General features: G+C 42.9%; 1 protein-coding gene across 4 annotated transcripts in view; it reads right to left on the bottom strand.

Moving 5' to 3' along the window:
- Window positions 1–20,606, bottom strand: part of FYN (FYN proto-oncogene, Src family tyrosine kinase) — a 208,825-nt gene that overhangs the window by 175,590 nt on the left and 12,629 nt on the right. For 3 of the 4 annotated variants that reach the window (XM_019646354.1, XM_019646359.1, XM_019646357.1), the window contains exon 2: window positions 4,730–4,770. The exons of the other annotated variant lie outside the window; for it this stretch is intronic. The gene's annotated coding sequence lies outside the window, so the exon portion shown is untranslated. The remainder of the gene's footprint in view (window positions 1–4,729; window positions 4,771–20,606) is intronic. 4 annotated transcript variants of the gene reach the window in all.

Raw genomic sequence — 20,606 nt, 5'->3', positions numbered from 1 at the left:
TGTACCAAAAAGAATAAAGGGCTGTTAGCCCCCAGTCTGAAGAATGCTTAATCAGGTGCACCACAGGTTGGGAGCTCCTTGAAGATAGAGCATTGTGTTGTACCTGGAGGTACAGTGAGTGTCTAATTAAGGAACAAACAGCGTGATGACCCTGTCACGTGGGCTGGGTAGTTGTAAGTACCGAGGGAATTCAGAATAAGAGAAGCTAAAAGTGGGGTGGAAGATGCTTCTTGGGCTGCATGAATGTGAGCTGCCTGTGACGGGCTCGGCCTGCACCCTCTCAGGCAAGTACTAGTTAAGACTTGAAAAATACTTAATCGCCTTGTGGAAGTTCATGATTTTAAAAGCTCTAATTCAGAAACTCTAATTCCAGAATACTTTCCTAATACGGATAGGACTGTTGAGCACAGATGTATCAACTTTTCTTTTTGCCTGTGTTTATGTATCTGCCACTGTATAAATAAATGATACGTATTGACCAATCCAAGTGAGGAAACATCACAGGAGTCATAGTGTGTTGTTTCTGTAAATGAATTCTTGAGTTTTCTGTTTTGGTTGAACATGTTTTGTAAAGACAGAACATAGAAAATTAGATTTGACATACCAAAGCTCAAAGACAAATCAGCATAAATTCTGTAATTATTAATTATTATCTATAGTATATTGGACTTCCACTTACATGCTGAGTGCTTTATATGTGTCACACTCGACCACTGCAACAATCTTGTGAGGGAACCATGTTCCTTACCACTGCTCAAGGCACCACAGTAACAGCAAGGACTCTAATCATCTCTGTCTGTGTCCTTCTCTTTCCCATAGCCCACCTTACCTTGGAATTGATCTATTTGAGTCAATGTATTTGTGCGACTTCTTTTTTAAAAGTTTTATGAGTAAATAATTTAAAAAGCTATGTTACTTTCTAGAGAGGTCTTCCTTGACACTCTCCCTCCCAGGCTAGATGGGGGCTGCCTCACCACCTTGCACTTCTTCAAAGCTATCATGTTGTCGTGTAGTTATTTGTACAACAATTGTGTCATATCTGTGTTTTTGTAATACCTATAAGCTTTGTGAGGTCTGAATCTTTTCATATGCTAAGTCTAGGGCCTGGCTCCTACTATGCCCTCTGAAAATGTTGACTACAGGCATGAATGAATGGCACATGACCAAGTTAAGTGGTAATGAGAGCCAATGAAAGCCAGTTTGGTAGGTGGCAAAGTGAAAAAATGTTATTGTATATCCAAGAAATCATGTTTCTCTTCTCTATCGATGGGTTTTATCTGTGGAAACCATGCTTATTAATAGAATGACATGGAGATAAGACAATACTTCCTTGGCTTTCTCTCCAAAAGTACTAACTTTCAAGCAGACAGATAGATAATTCTTAAGAATGAAGTAATCTGGGCAAGGAAAGAGATTCTGAAGATAAAAGGGGGAGGCATAGTAAGCGCATACGAAAAACATTAAAACTTTTTTTTTTTTGCACAGAATCTTCTAGAATTATTGAAGGAAACACTTCTGAATATGGGTTACATAAATAAGATTTAAATATATAAAGTGTATGTTCTGAAAGTGAAACCCATACTCAACAGAACCTTTAAGAATATGTAATCAGGTTACGTCAGAAGAACAAAAGTGCATTTAAAAAAATAAAACTGATTAAATTGAATCATTCTATTTAGTAATTTAAATCATGATTAAATGGACTTGATTAAAATAACATCTACTTTGGTCAGAACTACTCTCAAAGGGCTGACAAGAGGTTTGGTTTCTGTGTATCCTACATGGTCTTGGCTAGCGTGATTAAAAGTGTTCTGACACCTGCCTTGAGACAGGCCCCTTTCATTTCTGCTGTTTCAGTGAGACCAAGAATTTCCGTGTTACTATTCCAATTTTTGGGGGGGTTTAGATAGCTACCTTCAGGCTACAAATATGGCCACAAATACTACTGTCTATTTGACGGATACAGAGACCTCCCCAAATAAAAATTCTCCTTCAAAAAGAAAAGTACACAGAAAAAGCACCTCCTGCCTTAGAGTTGTTTCCTTTTTTCTCAGCGAATTCCTTGAAATGTGTTAGTCTGTAAATGTAGATGGCATGCTCCATTTTTTAGTGTTTCTTTCGTTTTTGCAAGTCCCAAGGGAAATGATAGAAATATCCTGGATTCTTATTGTGGGGCTAATAGCCCCATGAAAACAAAATCTGGTTCTAAAGAGTTGAAAGTTCAAAATACGAGACTGTCTGAAACCAAGCTTTAAAGCCACATGTACGTGATGCCTACACAGCTGGTGAAGAGGTGGAAACATTAATCCGTATAAGATTTTTCTTTAGCAGGAGGGAATATGATTTCCAGGGATCAGAAGGGCAACAGTGCTTCATGAGGTGGCTAAAGGCTTGAGAATGCTGGTTGCTGGGGAGACATGAGGCTGTGTCTCCAGCGGGAATATGGGGGGTTGGTGTTGGGGTGTACCATCTCACCATGTGCACTGGTTGCCATTGGAGGTAGGAGAGTGAGAAGAGGAAGGGAAGAAAAGCATAAGCAGAACTCCCTGCCATCTGTTGAAGTCACTGCTTCCTGAATGGAGTACAGGGCTCCCCTGGGCTTGTCGGGCTGGAGAAGGCAGCTCCTGTGTACAGATGGAAGTTGTCCCTTAGGCCTTCTCTAATACATATGCTTAGGCCGCCAGCCCCAGGGCCTTTGGGGTGCTAGTTTAGCCCCAGGGCCTAGAGGACACCAAATTAGCTTCCATTCTCTATGCCCCCTGCTCCAATCTCAAACACAGACTGACCCATTCTACTGGAAATCAGGCATCGGGAAAGAGCAGCCTCTGTGTCACTGAGTAATCACAGAGTAAACACCAGGCTACACGCAGCCTGCTTTCTGGTGACTGGGATTCAGAAAAAGGGAATGGCTTTGAGTTGGTGGGTGGGTGGTTGGGTGGTGGTGGTGTGGGGGGCGGTTCAGGAGGGAGGAACTTGCTTAGAGTTCTCTTTTGGTTCTGAAAAAGAGACCAATTTACTCATGAGAAAAACAAGGCTCAGAGAGGAGAAAGGATTTGCTAAAGTCTTAGAGCAAGTGAACAGCAGAGCTGAAGCAAGAATTTAACTCATTCCACTCAAAGCTTCCCACCCCATGTACTGAGTCCTCCTGTCTGCCGGGCACTGGGTTGTACTAGGAATACCAGTTAACAGACCTGCCTCCTCCATAAACTGGACTTCCCCTTCTGATGGTTGCAATATTCACCTAAGCCTGAGCTGCACGCGGCAGGGCACACGCACACCCTGCACACTGGAGCAGCATTTCCTGGACTGCTCTCCAGGGGTTCCAGCTGTTCTGTACTACATCATCCTGGGGTGGCTCCTGGCACCCAAAAGCTCCAGCTTGCTGTGAGTCTGGCCTGGCCCAATAGGGCCACAGTGCTGACCCCCTCCCCCCCTGGTTCTAACACCCCCCCTGACCCCCCCAGAGGGCATGCTTTTGCCAACCCCTGGCTTCCACGACCAAAACCTAAGCACACATGGATTCCAAAAAGGCTCCCCTCTGCCTGGCCCTGACTAGATCCTTTTACTTTCCCCCAAGTCCCCTTGGTTTGTACGAGCTACTTGACTGAAGTTAGAACACAGGCCATTTTGTAGCAGCTAGGAGGTTGCATGGGTCATAGGTCAGGGGTTGTTCATAACTGTTCTAGAATGATGTTTCTGAGGGTGTATACTTCCTCAACTTAAAGGCACATTGTCTGCTTATGGAATGGCTCTAGTTCAGGGAAAAGAATCTCTTACACCCAAATGCAAAATGAGAAATACCCCAAGTCATTTTCGGATGATGAAGTGGCAGTCCCTGAGTGGCAGGGAATCAAAAAATGTAACTTAGAACTGCTGACAAATGACATCCAATTCAACGGGATTGGGTAGCAGAGCCTGGGGTAGCAAAGGATCCCATGGGTGGCTAGTGAGCCTTAAATCTAGCCTTCATGGAAGCCCAAGGCATCTGGGAGATAAGGTTGGAGCATAAGCAGAGAAGACTCAGCAGACATTTGCAGAAAGGGCTCTTTCTCACATCCTCTCCATCAAGGAGCTTTTCTGGATAGACCAACCGTCAGTCTGAGCTTTCAGAATTCCTTCAGCACAGCTCTATCACATTATATGGTAATTACCTGTGTACTCATCTTTTACATTCATTCTTGTGTCAGTGGAGTCCAGCATGGTGTCTAATACCCAGTGGGCACCAAAAAATATTAAGTGGGTGAAGGCATGACCTGTTACACAGTGACTGCAATTTGAAGGTACAACTATGGCAGAGGTAAGCAGTGGCCATCTGAGAGTGGAGAAAAACAACAACGGGTGCACTAAAGGGGGCTTCCTTTAACCCATCTGAAGACAGAGCGCTACCCATTCCTCATCAGCCCCTGAAGGCTCATCAGCCACAGAGCAGCTGTTCCATTCTATTTCTGGGGCCTATTTAGCTATAAGACATATCTTCTGGCTAAAACATATGTTATCATACTTATCAAAGTTGAGTGTCACACTAAGGGAAAGGGAAAAACAGCAGGTTCACCTAAGTGAGCTGAAACTTTCTATTTCACATACCAGCTCCATCTCCAACTCTGCGTCTCTCTTAGAAAACTGTGAACTCAGAGTCACAATCCCAAATTCAATGCGGACCAAGTCCTGGGTCCCAATGGGACCTTAATTTGCAAGGCATGTGCTGTCAGTGTGGAGCTTGTTAACTTACTTTTTCCACGTTTAGATCAGCATCCTGATTCTTCTAAAAAACTGTAAAAGAAAAAAAAATAGACATCAAAGGAGAACTGAGCACTCTGCCTGTAAACCACCCACAAAATGCCACCATAGAATTTCCATTTCCTACAACCAATTTGCCCACAATTTTTTTCTCTTTCACACAATTGTTGCGAAGTCACAGTTGCCACAAACACCTGCCTGAAACTGCAAAGATCTGGCCCTGTACCACCAACAGAAGTCAGCATGGAACTTAAACTTTTAGGAGTCAGGAAGGTAAAAATGGAGGAACTGAATGAGTGCGCACAATTGCGCACATGAACACACACGCAGACACGCACGCACACACACACACACACACACCTTCTTCAGAGTATCTATAAGTCATCCATAGTTGGGACACACCAAAAGTGAGTCTTCCAAGGTCTTGTTTAACTAACCTCTTGGCTTAAATCGCCCCACAACCCTTCAGCACCAATCTGCCCCAGTTCTTGCAATTTGAAGGTACAACTAGAGCAGAGATAAGCAGTAGCCATCTGAGAGTGCCATTTGACTGTGGGTGGGCCTCCCTGTCAGAACACTCTTCTTGGGATGACCCCTTTTCCCAGCAGCTGGGGGTTCTCCTCTCTGGGAGACTTGCCAACCCACCAGTCTGCAACAACTCGTCCACAAAACCCTAGCCCCAGGGTTACCTTAGAACCTTGTGCCAAGGCCCTGGCAAAGCTGAGTGCTGACTCTGATGCCACCCATGCCCACTTCACATTAATCTTTAAAGTGCTAGCAGTGGGATGGCAGATTTCCAGTTTGTTCCTACACTCAGTCTACAACCTGCCAGTATGATAGTCCTCCATTTATTACCCACAATTTTAGCTGTTCGGAAAAAACTTCAGATTATTAAGGTATCTAAAGAGAACAATAAAAGTAGCTGAATGGAATTATGTTGACAACAATATGTTTAGAGCAGAAAGTGAAAGATTTGAGAGATCTGAAAAAAAGAAAGCAGAAGTAAGTTTTCCTATCTTAGTAGAGAAACGTTTTCCAACATAATTCTTAGCATTTTTCTTCGTGGTCCATGACTGAAAACACCCTCATCATAAATTACTATCCCCATCATAACCATCCCCCCTACACACACACACACACACACACACACACACACACACACATATGAGAATTTCTGTGCTGGTTGAAAGGATGCATAATTAACAGTAACATCTTTGTTTTGTTTAGTCAAAGATGACTTAGAATGAAGGAAAGAAAAATGACCATGGGGAAGAGAATTGGAAACTCATATACTGTTTCTGCAGATGGGCATTCAAATCATGAACTCACTGCAGACAAGAAGAGATCTAGCATCTCCATGGGAGGAAGAGAACGTGCTAATCAGCATGCCACTATGGTCTGTACCTTGGCAACCCATGTCGCCCCATCTCTTTCTTGCTTCTGAGACATGCCGTCTGTCCTGTCCTAACCAAGGAGATGCCACCAGGCAATATATGCCTTTTCCTCTGGTTAACCCACTGGGATCTAGACACTGCTGAGCTGTCCAAAATGAAAATTACCTCTGTCTAGAAATTTTAACGGCCCTCCCTATAACCAGAAAAGAGTAATTCAGTACTATGAGAACTTTGAAACAAAGGGGACATGTATGCAGTGAAAGTGTGACTTCCATTCTTGCACACTTCCACAAAGGTTTAGGAAGGTTGTTCTGATTTGCAGAATGGAAATTTTCTATTTCCAAGGTGAAAGGTTTCTTCATCTGCCACAGAAGGAGCACCCTTTTCCAAAGTAGTGAGGAAAGAACCTCTCTCATGCACACCACATAGGATGCCCAAGTCAACAGTAGGCTCTGCAAGAGCGAGACTTCACTCCACAGCACTTTAGTAACCAGTAAGTACCAAAAGGAAAATGGAAAAACTGTTTGGAGCAGCTGGCTTACCACGACAGCTCAAGGAATCTTATCCGTGTACGTATACACAGCATCATCCGATTTCTGTTTCAGACTCACTAAACAGGTGGAGTTAATTAATAAAGACAATACATATCTGCATCACCCTACAGCCATAAACCAGAAGGACATCACAGCTTTAACCTCAAAGACTCCCAGCAAGCACACACGGACTGAGATATTTTTAGGCACCCGCTCCACTGTTTCAAAGAGGATACGGATGGATGAAACAGAATTACCTAAAAGTAAAATTCACAGGGCAACCTAGTCTACAATGAAGAGTAGCATTTGTTTTTAAAACCAGGTATATCTTTCTTAAATTAAGGCTGTGTTTCTGAAAAGTTGGGAATAAATAAATTTTGATTATTAAATGGTTCAAGTGAAATAGAGGTAAATTTTATTTAAATGACTCCTATACTTTTTTTAAAAAAATCGCTTAAAAATTAATCAAGTATTCTCCTACTTTTATCTTTATTTGAATTCTAGATTTTGGAAATATTCAAATTTTGTTTCCAAGGCTTAAGGCAAGATAGACTCCCACCAGGCCCCCCATATGTGCATGTACAGATACACAAGTGCATATGTAGTTATACAGTCATTTTAAATAGTTGACTATGTATTAAATTGTGGACTTGTAGGCATTAGGGCATTTTCCATGCTTTCATTTTTCCCGCTGAAATGGTGCTGATGTTTTGTTTAAGAAATATGGCTGAAGTGACCCAGATTCCCGTGTAAAAGGCTCAGCTATAAATGTTGCAAATGTGTGATCCACTGCAGGAGAAGAAGCCAAAGAACAAGGCCCTGACCCAAGATGAACTACAGTAGTCCTCCCCACCCTCCTGCCCCTTTATCTACGGTTTCACGTTCCATGGTTTCAGTTACCTGTGGTCCTAAAATATTGGATAGAAAATTACAGAAAAGAGCAATTCATAAATTGCGTGCCAAATGGTTTTCAAACCAGCTAGGCACACTTCTGAGTAGCGTATGAAATCTTGCTGCGTCCAGCCCTGGAAGTGAATCATCCCTTTGTCCAGCATCCCCATGCCGTACGCATTTCCCGCCCATTAGTCACTTAGTGGCTGTCTCGGTGATCAGAGCGACTGTGCTTGTGTTCCAGTCACCCTTATTTTACTTGATGATGGCCCCAAAGTGCAAGAGCAGTGGTGCTGGCAATTCAGATACACCGAAAAGAAGATGTAAAGTGTATGTATATATATAGGAAAAAACATAGTATATATACGGTTTCATATTTATATATATATTCATATATATATTATGGTTTCAGGCATCCACTGAGGGTTTTGGAATGTGTGCCCTGAAGATAAAGGGGGACTACTATAATCCCAACTATTTAGATCAGATCAAATCTGCCATATTTGGGAGAATATATATTCGAGAAAACTCTAAAAATAAAACTGAGAAGCCCTCAACTTTGAGCTCTCTCTCCCTCTCTCCCTCTCTCTCCTTCTCTCCCCCTCTCACTCATTCCCTCCCTCTCCCTCCCTCCCTTTCTCCCTCTCACCTTCTCTCTCTCTGTTCCTCTCCCTCCCTCCCTCCATCTCTCCCTCCCTCTCTGATATAGCCATCCCTCCAGTCACCACCATCCTTGTATTTCCAAATGCCTGGGGGACATCTCCAATAGGTACTCATGAAGGCCCTTACTGGAAGGGCAGCCTGAGCGATAACCATACAAAGTCAAAGGGGCATAGGCCCCATGTTCAGAGAATGACAAGAGGCTTGGTAGTGCTACAGGACAGCAGAGGGTAAGAAGATGGTGGTAGGCTGGTGGGAGAAAGGTGGGAAACTAAAGCAGAGGCCAGATCATGACAGCATGTGCCAGCTAAGAAGTCAGCCAGGTAGGGGCACACTTCTGCACTGACCTGCCTCTATCCAAGGAAGAGGCAGAAAAACAGATGCAGCCCTCAGCATATCCCTGGGCTAAGCATCATCACTCAACCTCACCAACCCTACTGGATAAGTACAATTTTCTCCTAATTGGCCTTCAGGGCCCACAACAAAATCACGCTGTCACTCGTTTCCTTTGGTCCCCCTTCTACACAGAACTAGATTCCCTCTCCTCTGTGTTCTGTCAGCACTTGATGCAGTGCCTGTTTCCTCTGCTTGAATGCCAGCTCATCTGTGACCAGGACACACTGAACACAATGGCTGCAACACAGTGGGGGCTAGTGCCATCTCTGTCGGTGGCAGGGTGAGGGTGAAGAGCGGCAGTGACAAAGTAACAAAGGAAGAAATGACTGACAGGGAAGAAAGAAGTGAAACTGCGCAAGATCAAGCCGACCCTGCTCCCTCCGGCATGTATAAGTAAGAGAGTGTGTGTTGGGGAGAGGGTGTACCCACATACCATACACAGCACAGCCATAACCAGAAGATGACCTTCCCTTTAAATTTAGCTGTGTCTTTAGCTATAAACAACAGTGATCTAGTCCAGATTCTGCTGTTGTTTTTAATATTATCCAGTGCTTCCCCTTTTATTTAAAAATTGTTATTGAGAACCTGAGATTCAATACATCAGAGTCATAATCACATCTCACACGTGATGGAGGAGACTTAAGGGCCACGGCAAAGCCAAGATGGAAATCCTGGTTTGGGTTTTGGTTTAATTATTTTAAGAAAAGGGAGGTTGAGAGAGAAAATGAAGCATACTTTGCTCTTGCCACAGGATCTTCTCTATTCCCAAGTCAACCCTCTGTACTACTTGCAAAAGATTTCAAATATTCATTGACCTGCCAAAAAGCATCTGCACGTTACCAGACATGTCTTCACATATTCACATCTGAATGGCTTTTTTTCTGCTCCAGTGATCACAGCTCTACTCAATCAAAACTAAAATGAGAACCTCAGACTGTACATGGTGTGATGTCAGTGGCGAATGAGGATAAAACAGCTATTTGATAGCAGCTTCCATATCAGGCGTGTCAACAGGGGCAATGTTCCTTCATTTATTCTTAACTTAGGACCCAAAGCACAAAAAAGGCCAGGCAGGGCCAGACTCGGCCACCATTCCAACGAAAGCTGGGACACACACAGAGTGGACACAGAAGCTCTTCAATGTTCTCTGATGAAGGGGTGGCCCCTGGCTCCCTGCCTGGAGCCCAGGAACAGGCCCCCTCTCACAGGGGGCTCCTAGAGGCCTCCACAGCTGCAGACACGCAGTGTAGTGTTCGAGACCATCCATGCTCAGGGTCACCACGGTCTCCTGTGTGCCCAACAGCTGGAGCAGGCTCCAGAGACAGGACCCAACTCAGACAAAGCCCTTTATTAGGGGGTAGTCTTCATTGCCCCCCAGGAAAAATGTATTTTCCTCTAGCCATTCATTCAGGTCCCAGATTAGCTGATTATTGCACACACGAGCCTTCTAACAAGGATCAAGATGGCAGCACCTGCAACCTCTTCTCCCATCTCACCCCACCCTTAGGACAGGTGCAGTTACAAGTGCACATTCAAAATGGTGCGGGCACAGGGCCATGACAAAGTTGAAAATAAGTCCATACCACCCAAGAGAATCTGCAGCTCACTGACATCGAGGGGACCCCTGGAGGAATTCAAAGGAAAGGGGCTCGTCTGGGAGAGGACAGCGAAGGTGGCTCGAGCCTCTCACACTGGGAGGACATAGCAGGGCTCCACAATGTCGGACGGACTCTGGCTCACTCTTACTTCTTTTACATAAATATCCACTTATCCCACTGAAAAGGGAACGCATGCTCACTGAAAACCCGGGCCCCCATTGTTATGTGGGAGCTTCTCCCCCTTGCCAGTCTTCCTGTGCACATAGGGATGTCTGCACTCTCCTGGGACACCTCATCTCGCACAGGCAACCAAGAGGGCGAGGCACCTCACCTAAGAACAGTGCACCTCAGCCAATTAACTGCAGGGTCTTTTTCAATTAGTAGAGGACAAAACATAGGCTCTACCACCTAATGAGGCCTCTCACCACTGACCTATAAATTCTCACCACTGACCTATAAATTCTGTGTTTCAGAACACAGCATTCTGGTCCACAGCCAGGGAGGAAGCAGTTGGCTTGGAAACCAAGTTTCATCCCCAGCTCTGCTGTTTTATGTATCTGCTCTGTGAATGGGTGGAGGGAAGGGGGTGTGGTAACAGTCACATATTTAAAAGGCCCACAGGGGCCCAGCCAGCAGGTAGAATAAATGAAAAACGCAGATGAAATGGGGCTGGGGTGAGCTGGTGAGCCCCGGCCCATCCGAGGACAGCTGCAACACAGCTTGGGCAGGCTGTTTTCAGCAGAGAATGTAGGCTTGGTTTTGCCAGAACTTCCTTTTTTTTTTTTTTCAATAGAAGCTGGAAATCTCAGATTTTATACAAAATCGTGCAATTTTAAAGTGTCTGTTTAAATTTTTTAAATGTACTCTGTGGCCCAACGAAACATAAATGAGGGTATTATCCAGCTATCTGTATAAGTCATAAGATCTCTCCATGGTTTCTCTTTCTGTTAAATAGGAAGTTGACTGCTATCTGGGACTCCACCTGGAGTTTATTGAAGAGCACAGAAGGGGGTTTTATTATAACAAAATAATCCAAGTACATTCAGATGGACAAAGCAGGATAACACTATCACTTTAAAAAAAAAAAAAAGCCCGGGTTTACATATGCTCATACTTGGGCTTAACTTTTGGTAGAATTGTTTGAAATGTATACTTAGGCACATTAGCTTCGAAATAAACAAAAGAGATAAATTGTAATAGCCTTAGAGGGCGAGGGTGTGACCAACTAGATCAAATGGTGGGGTGAAAGCCCGACTGTAACAGCTCTGATTCTCAACCAAACGTTGTGTGCAGACAGGGAGAGTAGACAATACCTTGCAAGAATCACCGCAGGCTTGGGCGGCAAAGAAGTGGGGTGCTTGCCAGAGGGGAGCACAATGAAGGTGAAGGTAATGTATTTAAAAATGGATGAAACTGCAAAGGCTTCTATGTTCATGGAATGCATCACGTTAAAGCAAACAAACCTGAGTTACCAACTGAAGGAACTGTGTCAGCAAAATACCAGATGGTGCTGTGGGCATTAAAAAATTTATTAGTAAGAATTAAGAAGCCAAGATCTAGTTCTATGTGTTTTCCTAAACACAAAGTCAGAAAAAAAAAAGAAACAAGATCTTTACTACAACACACATTGCCCCACATTTTATACTGTGCCATTTCTGTATTTGTCCTTTTTAGCCTACTTCTAGCACAGTCTCTCTTTGCTAAAATACATTAGTTGCCATGGAAACGATGTCATAGTGTGTGAAACCATTTACTGTCCTTGGAAAGGCATTCATGATAAAACTGAACAGTGGCATGTTTTAAAAAGAGATCCAACAGAAAACAGTTGTGTAAGAACACAAGATCTCAAAATTGTGACTTAAAAAGAAGTATTTCTTTACCACCATATGTCCCAGTTTCCCCCACATCAACCAGATAAGCATTTTTCCCCCTCATGCATGCCAAGTGTACTTAAAACAAAATCTCTGACCTAATGTAAGTGAAAACAATAGACTCCCTATCATTCACACTTACCGCCCAGGATGGGGAGGGGCTAGGAGACTTATAGAAACAGAATGGTCTGTAGGCATCACACCACCTCTGCTAAGCGAGAGAATTTAATCCTGTGATACATTCTGCTGTCCAACTTTGTTATTAGATATAGAAATAATATTTAGGACATAGAGATTTGGGCTTCAATTTCCTTATTGTCATGGATTAGCAAGACACTCCCTCTTTCTGTCTGTCATCAACTCAAAGTAAACCGTGTTCATTCCTTTGAGAAAATATAGAGTAGCTCTCATGAGCGATACTGGCCAAGAAAACAACCAGGGAAGGCTATGTGTCCCCTCAAAGCTTAAAATCTAATGGGGCCAGTTGGAAGAGGGTGGGGGCAGGAAAGGCCTCTGGGGCCAGGGCGAAGAGCTGGACTTCATGCCAACTGCAATAGGAAGACTGAGGGGTTTTACCCAGTAACCTGGTCTCATATAGACTTGTAAGAGCTCAGTCAGCTGTTGTGGGAAGTGGGATTGGGAGTCAACAGTAGAGGGGCAGTGTCGTAATGCTGTAATGCTATCGAAGAGCCCGGACTAAAGAGGATGGCGCAAAGCAGACGGAGAAATGCGATCTCTAATGAGGGTGCCCTTACACCTTGGCTTGCTTGAGAAAGTGCTACGTGACAGCGATTGTTCCAGCAGCCCGTGGGTTAAGCATTGGTCCAGATGTTTCATTTTTTTAAACCCAATATTATTATCAAGAGTTGCATTAAAAGGCACCAAGATTGGGTTTAGTAATCTCCAATTTGCCCTTCCAGCTTTGGCCACAATCTCGCCTACCAGAGAGTGAGACACCTGCATGGTGAAAATAATTTTTGCCTTAACAAGAATTAAATCCGAAAGGTGACCAATGACAATCCATCTCTTTTGCTAGTCTTTCCAATCTTGGCGTAAGTAAACACATCCCTTTCAAGGACAACATGCAGGATGCTCACCAATAAAACAAAGAGCACTTGGACAGGTGCAGCTAAGGAGCGCTAACTCCTCCCAGGCTAGATTCTACCAGACACTGAATGCACTGAGCAGGTGTGCTGTGACCCACGTTGCGGCCTGAGCTGTACAAACCACTGGGCAGAAGAAGGGTCACCAGGAATCACAGGAAGTTACAGGTTAGGTGTACATGAAATAGTTGGGGGAAGTAGGCCTTCTCAAGAATGGTGTGAATGCTCTCATCACCGTGTTTTTGTCATTTATTGGCGGTTATGCTATTTTACTTTGCAATATCCCTTTTAGCAGCAATGAGCTCAAAAGAAAAAAATGCAAATTTAATGAAATATTGAGTACCGAATTTCTGTTTTTCAAGAAAGGGGATGATGAATGTTAACTGACACAAAATGTTTGCTGGTATTTATTACCCACCATGGGAGTCATGCTGATATTATTCATTAGATAAATCATAAGTCACAAATCTGCTAATGCAGCATCAGCAACTACTTCAAATGTCACTCATTATTATAATAAGACTGTGCCCGAGAATGACAACACCTGCAGCAAAGGCAGGTTCACTAACATAGCACTCTAGGAAGCATGACTTTTCTTGTAGATCAAATGGCTGCTTTTCTAAGTTGACTCTGCTTATTTTTGAGTTCAGGTTTTTTTTGTGCACATATGAAAAGTGAAGTGACAGCTTTAATGTGTTGGTTTGATTAGCAGAAGAAAAAAACTTCACAAAAAAAGTTAAATAATTCCAGCTTTATGTTATATTAATAGGTGTTTTATTTATTTAAAAAAAAATTTTTTTTTTAATTGGGGAATTGGGGGAGGGGAATAGCGTGGGGAATTGGGGGAAGGGGAACAGACAAGTTGCTGTCGTTTTGTTCTTCAGTCTAGTTGTGGAGGACGTTGTTGCTTCACTGGCCCATGTTGGTATTGTGATCATTGTGCTCTTCCCGACTGAGGCAGATGGGTCGCCGGTCTCTGGATGGCCGCTCACGGCGGCTCTTGGCAGCTCACGCCGGCTGCCGGCCGCTCACGCTGGCTGCCGGCCACACACGGTAGCTCATGGCAACCCACTGCAGCAGGGGCTGCAGCCTACGCTGTCACCGGTGACTCACAGCAGCCCAGGTCCAGGTCGAGCTGTTGTTCACCGTCTTAGCTGTAGAGGGCAGTGTCACTGGCCCCCATGTGGGATCTGAACCAGGGCCCTGCTGCTCAGAGCAACCAACGCGCCACTCGGCCGGCCCATACTAACAAGTGTTTTAAACAGAAAAATCAATTAATTCCAATAATGGTTTGATTTTTTTTTTTTTTGGAATCAAAATATTTCCTGGAATCAAAATAAGGCTTGTGGAAGTTCAAGGCTTGTGAACCATCTCATGTTCTCGTGAATGCTACTATAAACTGTGAAAGTTTAGCAGAAGGGGTGAAATTATCTGTTTTTGCAGTCTAATACAAATACAACTTTTGCGATGCTAAAAACAATCGTGTGTACTAAATCAAGAAACTTAACGGAGCAGAAAGACTTGGAATTGGGTATGGCATATGCATATTTCATAACTGCATTCAAACAAGTGGCTATATTCTACCAAATCCAAAAGAAACTATAGGTGGAGAAGTTAACAAAACATTAGAAAAACTGAACTATAAAATGTTTGTGACAAAGTGTTTTGTGAATACAAAAAAAACACTTCAGCATGGTGGTACATGCCTTCTATTTTGCTGCATGTCATCATCAGACGGGTTTTAGAAATGTTTTGAGAAATGAATCCCAAAATCAAACTAGGTGTGCCATAATGGTATGATAGATGAATCATGTAAAGTTTGGGAGAATTCTCTTCCAAAATAGTTGGAAATCTTAGATCAAAGCAGTAATACTTCAGCCTTTAAAGCCTTTAGCCAATCTCAGTTATTGGAAACAAGGCTTGCAAATAGGAATACGTTGAAATTTATCCCAACAAAAGCAAAGGAGGAACTAAACACATTAAATTATGAGAACTCAAGTAGTTTCCAAAATTTAATTCTGAAACTGTATTATGTTTTGGAGTATCTCGACTTGTGGTGATCTTTTGATGGTGCTCCTAGTTTTAATTGAATACATTTTCATTCTGTACCAGAACAGAGTGAAGTTATGAAGCTCTGTGATCTTGTGTCATCTAAATGTGATAAAACATTCAAAAGGATCATAGAGGAATGTATTTTCATGAGTTTTGCCTTATAAAAATACTTACTGAAGATAAGAATCCTGAAGGGGGGCGTAAAAGACCTGGGATGATACTTGGGCTAAAATATATACAAACTTCAATATGAAAAATAAATCAGCCTGAGAGAAGCCTCCATTTAGCAGAATTTGCTCTCAGCTTATGTGTATCTGTAGAAAGAGCTATTTTCTCAGTTAAAAATATTATGATGTATGCATAAATGCCAATCAAAGATAGTAACAATTTCAAATATTAACTATAAAACACAACTTTGAAGGAGACTGCAGGCAACACTATGAGAAAATAAAAAACAATTCATTCTTCATAAAAAATATAATCAGTGACATGAGTATTAGAGACATATGGCTAAAAAGCTGAATGAACATGTACCAAGAATAATTACTATGTTATGTTCTTTATAAAAAGTTTTAGATAATCCTTATATAGTTTTTTTCTAATGTATATGTACATGTTTTTAATTAAAAAATTTATTTTTGATAACATTTTGAATAAAACTATTTCATAGGTCCAAAAGATTATAAAAATGATCTGTCAGTTAATAAATCAACATTTTAAAAAATTCTATAATTTGAATTATTTTAGTGACTCCTTTCAATAAATGTTCTCTTGGCTCCCACTGACAGATGAGGAAACAAAAGGGATGTATTTATGTTCTCAGAAGATGTGCTCACAGCATCACAGTAATTTTCTGGGAGGAAAATACATAAGCAGTATCCCAAAAGGCAACTTCCTACCTCACTCCACCCCACCCAACGCACACTTTTTTAAAGCAAGACTAAAGATTTCCTTTTCAAAATTACTAGGCATTTCAAGAAACAGCAGGTTTTCAAACATCTTCTTAAATGCAGCATCATTGTTGTATAAATGTCAAAGAGAAATGAAATGTAATTAAAAAGAGCTAACTGGTTTTTTCCCCCCTCTCTCATTTGAGTGTTCTAGTAACTACTTATGAATTATACTTGGAAATGAATCCCTTCATAAACTCATGCTTTATTTAGTCCATGAGGATGGAATAAAAATGAAGAGCTTCTCCCCTTATAGTCAGTCAGGGACTATAATTTCTAGTATTTACTCTGATACCTTTAAAATATGGAACTGGAGGATCACACCCAGTGAAAAGTCTCTTCTTGTCTATTTCCAGCATCACAGCAAGCTCATCAGAGAAAGGCCTGAAATAGTTTTTTTCAATAATTTTTCAATGACAGTTGACGTACGTGATTATATTAGTTTCAAGTGTACAACAACACAGCGATTAGACATTTATATAACTTATGAAGTAATCACCCTGATAAGTCTAGTACCCACCTGGCCCCATACATAGTTATTACCATATTATTGACTATGAAGTATTTTACATCTTTGTGACTGTTTTTATAACTGGCCAATTGCACATCTTAATCCCTTCCCCTTTTTACCCATCCTCCCAACTCCCCTCCCATCTGAAAACCATCAAAATAGTCTCTGTATCTATGAGTTTGTTCCTGTTTTGTTTGTTTGTTTATTGTGTTCTTTATTTTTCTCCACTTATAAGTGAAATCATATGGCATTTGTCTGAGAAAGGCCTGAAATTCTAATACTTTCCACTGACCTGAGGGTCCATGGCAACTGAAGTCCATCCTTCCAGGGCACTTGGAAGAACTGCCACTGGCTAAAAACAGGAAGCCCAAATCCCCACTATACTTTGGAATATCTGGTGGGCAACTCTGTTCCTTCAGAGGGCTGATCTCCTCACTTCTTGTCCAAGATGAAGCTGGTATTAACCATTATTTATTCAAAGGAAAATGTGTGCTATAAAATTGCAAGTAAGTAAATTTGCCACCCTCAGCAGTAGCAGCAGCATCGTGTCAAAATGCAGCTCAAATGCAGCGTGGCATGTCTGAAATGTACACTTAGTGTTCAGCTGTATACGAAAGATGTTACGTCATTTCTTTGTAGTTGAATTCAACTTGATCACGACCATTGCATTTCTGCTTATGATAGAAAAAACAATCTTGCTACTTCCAGATAACTTAGCCTCTTTAATTTCAAATTTTTAGTTGCTTCAGGGCAATTAGTCAAATTAAATTAATCTCAAACTGAGATTAATCTCAAAAACTGCTGTGCTCCTTTCCCTTTCTCTGCTTCCCCCAGCAGAAGATTATAGACCAGCACAAGCACAGGATGGAGAGAGGACCTGGGCCAGGCGCAGCCCTCCACGCCCTCACTCGCCTCCTTGGGCTGTCTCATCCCTGTCTTTGGGTGTGGGCCTGGTTCTGCTGATGTGGCTCGTGAACATCTGCAGTCACGATCTCAGCCCACCTCCAGCAAGTGAGACTGGCACAGTTCATTCGGTGCCTTCTTCATTCTAACCCCAGGCTTCTCCCATCCGGCTCCCTCAGCACCTCCACATCTGCCTGAGGGGTGTACAGGACCACCAGGATTTCTCCTATACCAGATGCAGGCTCTGGGGAACTGGGCGGGGCACCATCTCAGGGCTTGTTTCTGCCTAAACACGCCCCATTGCAGGGTGCACTACAAGGTGCTTCCTTCATGAGTTCCGGGCAGGATGCAGGGTACAAGTCTGTCTGTACGCAGATTCTCTTCCACTCCCCTGGGGTGGGGCATCCCAGAAAGCCATTCATTTCCTATCTCCAGTCTCCTCCGAATCACTACAGGCTCCATCCTCCAACCCAGGAAGGTATTTCCTCCTTTCTGCAGTCTCCATCCTGCATGGCTCACTGTACAATATATGCCAGGCCTTCTGAGATCTGGCTCCTTGGAATCCACGAATCATTTTCTTCTAACAAAGCCTGCCTCTTTTAAATGAAGGACGAGGCTAACTAACTTCTGGTCTCTGAAACATGCTTCCAGGGCCTGTTTTAGAAGTCGAAAGCTGAACAATGTTTTCTTTGTTCTAGACTACAGTCTGTCCTCCCCCTAAAGTAATGGAATCCTTAGCCTCAATGGGAGAGACTCCCAGGGCAACAAGAATTAGGAGGAAGGGAAAGTAAATTGAATACCAGTTCAAAATATTACCTCCACTAAATCAGCTGGTCATAATGCAAGGTCTCAGAGGACCCAAGGCACTCATCCGGGTTTTTAAAAAGTGCAACATATGAACATGTCGTTTTTCTAGAAGACACCGTTTATATATAGTATTTGAACCAAGGGCAAAAGGGGCCGACGCCTTTCGGTTTCTTGAATTCTTTATACCTAATGTCCTGAATCTCTGTGCTACTGTTAAGTGGAGATCCACTGAACAGAAAGCCACCCTGGTTGTGTATCATCTCGGAACTCTCCACTTAATGGGTGTCCTCTCCCTAGGGCCATCTCACCTTTGTCTCTCCCCCTCCACACCTGCTGTGTTCACTCATCACATCCCTAAAACCTCAGAGCCTTCCTTTCCTTAGCCATCACCTCAGTTCCAGCTCACTCCTCTATCCAGCCTGAACTCTACTTTCAGGTGATTTCATTGGTATTTTCTTTAGTGTCTTAGAACATCCTTCGCACTTGACTATTCAAACCAATTCTCAACTCTAGGTCACCACAAGGTCATATTTTCCATTCCAGAGTGGTAAGTACTATCGGGCACACCCCCCTCCCCCAACGAGGTTAAAGGGAAACATCAAACATATCTACTGGGTAGATTCCACTGGGGTCTCACAATTTCTCCATAATACTTACTATGTACCTACTAACACATTATCCTATATTTCTGTGGCTATTTGGACTTTTTCTGGATTTTCCAAGCCCCGCTCCTATCTCCAAGTTTTCCACTCTCAGATGGTGACTCAGCCTCCAGTTTTCCTGAAAAGTTTCAGGACACTCCACACCTTCACACTTCTTTCTTTTCACATAAAACTTTCACTGTATCTTCATCTGTTTTACAATGATAGTTAAAAATCACACATGTAAAGTATTGTGCCTGCCCTTTAGTAGGCATTCCAACTTGTAAATACCTTTTTCATCTGTTCTTTATCCCTTTGAATTACCGCTAGTTTTTATCCCTTTGAGGGCTATCATAGGTTGAATGTTGCCCACACTCCCCCCCCCCATATGTCCATCTGGAACCTGTGAATGTGACCTTATTTGTTTGGTAAAGGGGGTTTTGCAGATGTAGTTAAGAACCTTGAGATTAGATCATCTTGGATTAAGGTGGGTCCTAACCCAGTGACAAGTGTCCTTTAAAAGGGAGCAGAAGGCCATGTAAAGACACCCAGAGGAGAATACCATGTGAAGATGCAGGCAGAAACTATAGTGATGGTCTACAAACCAAGGAAAGCCCAGGATTGCTGACAGCCACCAGACACTAGGGAAGAGGCATGGAACAGAGTTCAGAGTCTCCTTTAGAGCTTCCAGAAGGAGCCATTCCTGCTGACACCTTAATTTCAAGACTTCTGGCCTCCAGAACTGTGAGGGATTTTGTTGTTGTTGTTTTAAGCCACCCAGTTTGGGGTAATTAGCTATGGCAGCCACAGGAAACAAATACAAGCAGTCCTTCTATATAATAACCATGATCTTGCCCCTACCAACTCTGCGTTGATCCCCTTCCATTCATTACCCCTCTCTCTCCAGCCTCACCAACATCACTCTCTCTAGTGGATCATTTCCGCATGTTCTAGCTCATTCAGGAGGCACTGACAGTATAGCTGAGCATCCTGATGGGAGGCACAGAGCAGGGCTCTTCCCACAGTAGCAGTTTTGGGTCTCAAGTGCATGGGAACTTTGTTGTGGGGGTGGAGGCCTGGGTGCTTCATCCTGCAGAAACAGAACCTCTGTCACAGCTGGGGATGTGAAATCAGGGAAGGCAGCTGGGCTTGCCGGGGGCCCCAGATAGGGGACTCTCAGCACTTTCCCATGCTGAACTCTTTCCACATGGCCTTGTGGGGCCGAGGTACAAATCAGAAAATGTTTGGGACTACAGTTTTCCAAGCGTCAATCCTCCTTGAATCACTTAGCTATAAACTAACCAGAACTTTCCAGGAGTTACTGGGACCCACAGAGGTATCTGGTTTTGCTCCTTATATCATAGTCCTTAGAGCAGCGGTTCTCAACCTTCCTAATGCCGCGACCCCTTAACACAGTTCCTCACGTTATGGTGACCCCGAACCATACAATTATTTTTGTTGCTACTCTATAACTGTAATTTTGTTACTGTTATGAATTGTAATGTAAATATCTTTTTGTTTTCCGATGGTCTTAGGTGACCCCTGTGAAAGGGTTGTTC

This window comes from Hipposideros armiger, unplaced genomic scaffold (genome assembly GCF_001890085.2).
Source record: "Hipposideros armiger isolate ML-2016 unplaced genomic scaffold, ASM189008v1 scaffold_101, whole genome shotgun sequence".
NCBI classification, from domain to species: Eukaryota; Metazoa; Chordata; class Mammalia; order Chiroptera; family Hipposideridae; genus Hipposideros; species Hipposideros armiger.
Note: the sequence above shows the minus strand (reverse complement) of the source record. Positions and strands in the feature narration are given on the sequence as shown.